Raw genomic sequence first — 7,324 nt, forward strand, 5'->3', positions numbered from 1 at the left:
CATATATCACGCTCAAAAGACATGTTAAAAAATAAAAAAGATTAAATAAATAAATAAAAAATAAATAAATAAAGAGACCTCTGGCCGTCTGCATTACAACCTCAGCTCCTTCTTGATCGTGCAATGATTATTCTTAATGTTTTAAATCTTAATCCTTAAGGACTTACAGTAGCAGCTGAGTGACGTTGTTCAAAATAAGATACACCCTCTCACCCTAGGGTGCTAGGCAAAAGCCCTGAAGGGGGGGCACATGGACTGGGCCCACTAAACTTCTCACTTGCTTGTGTTCTTTCAGATTCCTGACTTACCATGGCATCATGGAGACCCCCAGGATATCTTGCAGTGAACCAGGACGTCCAGAGAATTACTCTGAGTGAGTGGCCACTGGCCCCCTTCTTCAAGATGGAAGAAGTCTCGGGTGCCAGAGTGGCTCAGTCGGTTAAGAGTCTGACTTCAGCTCAGGTCATGATCTCATGGTACGTGGTTGGAGCCCCGCGTTGGGCTCTGTGCTGACAGCTAACTCAGAGCCTGGAGCCTGTATCAGATTTTGTGTCTTCCTCTCTCTCTGACTGTCCCCTGCTAATGCGCTCTCTCTCTCTCTCTCAGAAGTAAATAAAACTTTAAAAAAATTTTTAAAAGATGGAAGAAGCCATGTCATGGACATCTCATCCTGGAGCCACCTCACAAACGCAAATCCTTGCCCCTGATATAACATGGGGAAGTCTTAAATGCCTGTCCAACCAGGCCAGCATCCTCTTAGAACACACTGATTTCACATATACCCCTAATTCACATCGGATGGCCATGATTTCTGTCATTAACCAAAACATTGATATGTGTAACCCCGATTATATTCCTTGCCGTCATTTGTCCAGGCCAAGCTCAATATTATATTGTGCCCATCTTCCGTAACACACCTATTTCTAATAACACCCCTCTCCTGGGATATTCCTATAAGCAATTAGGACAGAGTTCACTGAAGGGGCCAATCTTAACCTGTGTCGGAGGCCGGCTCCGACAGGTCCAGGGGTCCCTGAAGGATGGACGGTGTCGGCGAGAGAGAGAGAGCCCCGAGATTCTTTCTGATCACCAGGCAGGCATCTCTGTCCTGTTGGTTTTGGTGTCTTTATTTATAGGTTAAATGATAACAGGACATCAGAAAAAAGAATTTTTACAATGGATAACTCTTTGTGATAAGATGGTTTTGTAAGTGTACAGAAGCAGGTTTTACAGAAATATTCTTGCAGAACTATTCCAATTATAGTAGGTTAAGTAAATCTTCTAACTAAAGAATTAACAGGGTATTCTTAGTAAAAGACAGGATACATATTTGTTCTAAGTTAATAACACTAAGGTTAGGTCATAGGTTAAGTGTATAGATGGGCTAAGAGTCATTCTGTCTGGCTCTCAAATGAATGTTTCTGAGTTGGTTAATAAGTTGTTTGTGGAAACCTATTTGATGCTTGNCTGCCCTTCCAAACTGAACATTGGCTTTATATGCCAAGACCTCAATGGTGACACATCTCCTATATGTGTTACTAAATGAAGCAACTTGGGCAACAATGATAGAACTGCAGTATTCTCACCTGTGTGAAACAGCACTGTGCGGAATGCAACATTCAGTTACCATCTTGTTTCACTAAGAAATTACCCCTAGTAATGTTGCAAAACAGAGGCAGAGACCAATTATGTAAGTGGAGTATTGTCAAACCTGGGAAACAACACTGTGCTGGATGCTGCATTCTGTCACCGTCTTGTTTCACTACGTAAGTCATGTTTGAAATCACATGCATGGAATATGAGGTAAGTATTATATACTCAACTCTATGAACTAACACCGTTGGGAACCCATCATTCAATTAAGATCATGTACCTCTATGTTAGTAACGTGCGAAACTGATGCAGACACCGCAGATGGAAGGGTTGTATGTTCAACTCTCTGAAAAAAACGAGGGATGGAATGCAGTATTCCATTACAATCTTGATTGACAAAGTCAGGAATATTTGAATATTTGAATACACATGTGTGTATAAGAGAAGTGTTATATACTCACTCTGTAAGAGAATACTGTGGAGAAGCCATCATTCACCTAAAAACATGTTTCCCTATGTTTGTAGTGTTAGATAAAGATGTGTAAACCAACGATGGAAGTGCAGCATGCTCAATCAACTCAGCGGAAACAACACTATGCAGATTGCACAAGGTAGTGATCTTGCTCACTGGGTTAGTCATGTAGGAAAAGAAGTCTGGAAGTTTGAGGGAAGTGTTATATACCCAAATGTGTGACAAACCCTGTGGCGAACCTGCATTCAACTAACACATTTTCCACAAGGTTGCTAATGTTGGAAAACTGATGCAGCGACCAATGATGGAAGTGCAGTGTTTTCATCTGGGTGAATCCACACTGTGCGGAATGCAGCTTCAGTTACCATATTGTTTCAGCATGTGAGTCATGTTTGAAAACACATTCATTCAAGTTCGAGGTAAATGTGATATGCTCACCTCTTGAACGAACAATGTGTGGAAGCCAGCACTGAACTAACCACTTGTGTTAGCAATGTGGAAACACAGATGCTGAGACCAAGGATGGAAGTGTGGTATGCTCAGCTGTGAGAAACAACAGGGTGAGGAATGCAACATTGAGTTACCATATAGGTTCACAGAGTTAGTCATGTGGAAAATACATGCATGGAGGTAGGAGGAAAGCGTCACACCATCAACTCTGTGAGTTAATCCGGGGGTGGGGCTAGGGGCACATCATTCAAATAACAGCTTGTTTCACTATGATTGTAGTGTTGAAAGACAGGTGTGAAGACGAATGATGCAAGTGCAGTCGGCTCCAATCTGGGAAACAATGCTGTGCTGAAACAAATGCAACATTTGGTCACTATCGTGTATCCCTAAGTTAGTCACGTTTGAAAACATGTGCATGGAGTATGAGGTAAGTGTTATATACTTGACAGAGTTAACGACCGCTGTGTGGAAGCCATCTTTCACCAAAAACCGTATCTTGCCATGTTGGTAGTGTGGCACAAATGATGGAAGTGCAGTGTGCTCAACTCAGAGAACCAACAGGGTGAGGAATGCAGCACTGAGTTACCTACCATCTCGATTCACAAAGGGAGTCACGTTGNGGCTCGGGAAAACAGGCCCTGGGCAAGTGGTGGGAATAGGGAGGCTGACTCTGACTCCTCATCCTGCTGGGCCCAGGACTGCCCAATGGAGGTGCCTGCAGATACAGACTCCCTGTGCCCCTGCCCCGTGGGGGCTGCCCAGGCCTCCCCACCCTTGCCATGGCCTTGTCCCTTTCAATCCTGATTTCAGTAGCCTTGGGGCTCTCCCCAGACATCCCCACAGAGATTACATTCAGCATGTCCCCAACCAGGTCACCATCTCCCCAAACCCCCTCCTCGTCCTCCTCCCTCACCTGGATGATGGACTGGCAACTTTTCCTCAGCTTGCCCCCGGGGCCCTTCTCAGCAGCCAGGGTGGCCTGCCCCAAGTCCACCTCATCCCATTGGCCTCATTTAAGAAGCCTCCACTAGGTTCCTGCAGCTAAGGGCCCACCCCAGGCACCTGCTTACTTGGATTTGGGTGTCTCTGGCACCCATCATGCTCCCTTGGGACCTAGAGACACCTGCTTAGTCCTTGGGGACAACCTGATGTCTCTTCACCAGGGAAGCTGCTGCTACCTATTCATCCAGCCGGCACACTGGCCACCCTCCTTGTTCAGCCTGTGCCCCAGAGTGGTAGGTACTGTCCACATGGTGACCTCTGCTGTCGAGTTGATGGTGGCCCTCTGCACCAGGATGGAGGGGGCTCCTTGCTCCTTTTTCCAGGAGGTGCCCAGCTGAGTTAACTGGACTTTGCCCTTAGGAACTGGGGTCAGGGCTCAGTCAAGGGACAGGACCTCGTCTTTGCCCTAAAGGCCCAACTCTACAGCGGAGATTGGGACAGGAATCACTGTGTGCCACAGGAGTCAGGGGACTGGGTCTAAGGACCAGGCTCTGGGTCTCCCNAAACTGCTCAAGATGTATGAGAACATCTGAATTAGAGTTGGGACTAAAAGAGTAGGGCTGGGTCTTTTGGACCTTACTGGTAGACAACATCTCTGGAACCAGTTTAGAGAAGGACTGAGCTGGGGAGGCAGGGAGGGGAATCAGAGAGAGAGAGAGAGACATGTCCCCAGCTGGGAGAGAGGAGCATGGCCATCCTGCCTGGTCCCGATTTCTTATCCCCTGTGCCTTGGAGTAGTAGGGATAGGAGGCTCTCGGGGAAGAATAGAAGAAGTTCAAGGTGACCCGAGTGCCCATGGCCAGCTCTCCTCACCCCATCAGTTGTCAGCACCGTTGGCCTGGGCAGAGAAGGGATGGTGAATGCTGAGAATGCTCTCTCCCTCCAGCAGGCCAGAGTGTGTCTGAAACCAAAGCTAGGGACATTCCTTCCTCTGTCCTACAGCTGGCCATGCACAGGGCAGGGATGGCATGCGACTCTAGATGGAGCTTGCCACAGTCAGACCTGCTGGGCCACTGATCCTGGCGCTACCCCTGGCTTCATGGTCACTGAGTCTGGCCTGATGACCCCTGACTCAGGCCCCCACAGGCTGCTGGGTTGGTTGGGGCTGTCATTTGGTGATGGATTCTGGGATGGTACTGAGTAGACAAGGTTTCGAAGGAGACTTGTAAGCAGATCTGAGGCTTTGCCAGCCTTTTCTAGCTTCTTTTTACCAGCTGGCATCCCTCTCCCATTCTCAAACAAGACAAGCCCCCTGCAGGTTTGCAGGAAGTGGAAGCCAAGGGGTCAGGCAATGGCTTTGGAGACCTCTTGCTAATTGATATCACTGACTTTGTCTTNTTTGGTGACATTTGCTCTGTCCTCTATCTCCTTTTAGCTGAACCCTGGGCAGCTCAACATGGTCAGCTCATATCCCATGCATCCCTGTCTGAAGGAATCACTGTGGCCTGCAAAATACTCCCATTTAACCATTTCTGGGACTGCGGGCAGCTCGGACAGCTGTTTAGTACAATCTAATGGAATTGCCTCCTCTTGGCTGGATCTAGAAGATCAGGGGACACAATGAGAATCGCGCATAACTTCAGCACTCTCAGGAGACATGGGACATCACTCAATGAGACATGAGTTGAAGAGATTTAGAAGTCTGTGCTTCTCACCTGGAAGTGTAGGATTCCCATCCCAAGCCAGAGAGGTGGTGACATCTGGCTTCAGTGATGCTTGTGACCTCCCCTCCTCTGAATGTGGGGAAATGGCCAAAAGTTGAGAGCTGGTCTCCATTTTAGGTCACGAGGGAACATCAACCACCAGGGAAACCAAGCCAATCCAACCCAACATTTATTGTTGCACAGCCTGTTTGCAGACCTGAGGGGGGTCTTCTGGTTGAAGCATGGGCAGGAAGCCATGTGGCCACAGGGTGCAGGGCTGACACAGGATGTCACGACCACCAGGCTCTTGTCCAGACAATATAGGGGCTCAAGGACTTCTCAGCCATACTCCAGTGTGGCTCCGGTGGGAATGGGGCTGCAGGGATGGTGGCAATAATATTTGTGGTGAATCAAATAACTAAGAGGATGAAGCTTGTTACAGTATATAAAAAGCAGCAGTAAGAATTTGTGCCTTTGCTTTCTCATCTGACAGATCTGAGATCAAGCCTTATCTGTGTGACAAGGCGAGGTACCTCTCTTTGAGACTTGGTTTCCTGACCTGTGAAATAGGGACAGTCGTTCCCATCTTGCTGGGTTGATGTGAGGATTAAGGGGCCCATGATTGCACATCTCTCAGCCTGATTCTAATCGTTGGCACACCTGGTGGGCNTGCCTGGTCCCGATTTCTTATCCCCTGTGCCTTGGAGTAGTAGGGATAGGAGGCTCTCGGGGAAGAATAGAAGAAGTTCAAGGTGACCCGAGTGCCCATGGCCAGCTCTCCTCACCCCATCAGTTGTCAGCACCGTTGGCCTGGGCAGAGAAGGGATGGTGAATGCTGAGAATGCTCTCTCCCTCCAGCAGGCCAGAGTGTGTCTGAAACCAAAGCTAGGGACATTCCTTCCTCTGTCCTACAGCTGGCCATGCACAGGGCAGGGATGGCATGCGACTCTAGATGGAGCTTGCCACAGTCAGACCTGCTGGGCCACTGATCCTGGCGCTACCCCTGGCTTCATGGTCACTGAGTCTGGCCTGATGACCCCTGACTCAGGCCCCCACAGGCTGCTGGGTTGGTTGGGGCTGTCATTTGGTGATGGGTTCTGGGATGGTGCTGAGTAGGACAAGGCTTCGAAGGAGACTTGTAAGCAGATCTGAGGCTTTGCCAGCCTTTTCTAGCTTCTTTTTACCAGCTGGCATCCCTCTCCCATTCTCAAACAAGACAAGCCCCCTGCAGGTTTGCAGGAAGTGGAAGCCAAGGGGTCAGGCAATGGCTTTGGAGACCTCTTGCTAATTGATATCACTAACTTTGTCTTACTGCCTGGGTCATACTGGCTCTGTCACTCATTTTGGTGACATTTGCTCTGTCCTCTATCTCCTTTTAGCTGAACCCTGGGCAGCTCAACATGGTCAGCTCATATCCCATGCATCCCTGTCTGAAGGAATCACTGTGGCCTGCAAAATACTCCCATTTAACCATTTCTGGGACTGCGGGCAGCTCGGACAGCTGTTTAGTACAATCTAATGGAATTGCCTCCTCTTGGCTGGATCTAGAAGATCAGGGGACACAATGAGAATCGCGCATAACTTCAGCACTCTCAGGAGACATGGGACATCACTCAATGAGACATGAGTTGAAGAGATTTAGAAGTCTGTGCTTCTCACCTGGAAGTGTAGGATTCCCATCCCAAGCCAGAGGGGTGGTGACATCGGCTTCAGTGATGCTTGTGACCTCCCCTCCTCTGAATGTGGGGAAATGGCCAAAAGTTGAGAGCTGGTCTCCATTTTAGGTCACGAGGGAACATCAACCACCAGGGAAACCAAGCCAATCCAACCCAACATTTATTGTTGCACAGCCTGTTTGCAGACCTGAGGGGGGTCTTCTGGTTGAAGCATGGGCAGGAAGCCATGTGGCCACAGGGTGCAGGGCTGACACAGGATGTCACGACCACCAGGCTCTTGTCCAGACAATATAGGGGCTCAAGGACTTCTCAGCCATACTCCAGTGTGGCTCCGGTGGGAATGGGGCTGCAGGGATGGTGGCAATAATATTTGTGGTGAATCACATAACTAAAAGGATAAAGCTTGTTACAGTATATAAAAAGCAGCAGTAAGAATTTGTGCCTTTGCTTTCTCATCTGACAGATCTGAGATCAAGCCTTATCTGTGT

Source organism: Crocuta crocuta, unplaced genomic scaffold (assembly GCF_008692635.1).
Source record: "Crocuta crocuta isolate KB4526 unplaced genomic scaffold, BGI_CrCroc_1.0 scaffold354, whole genome shotgun sequence".
Lineage (NCBI taxonomy): Eukaryota > Metazoa > Chordata > Mammalia > Carnivora > Hyaenidae > Crocuta > Crocuta crocuta.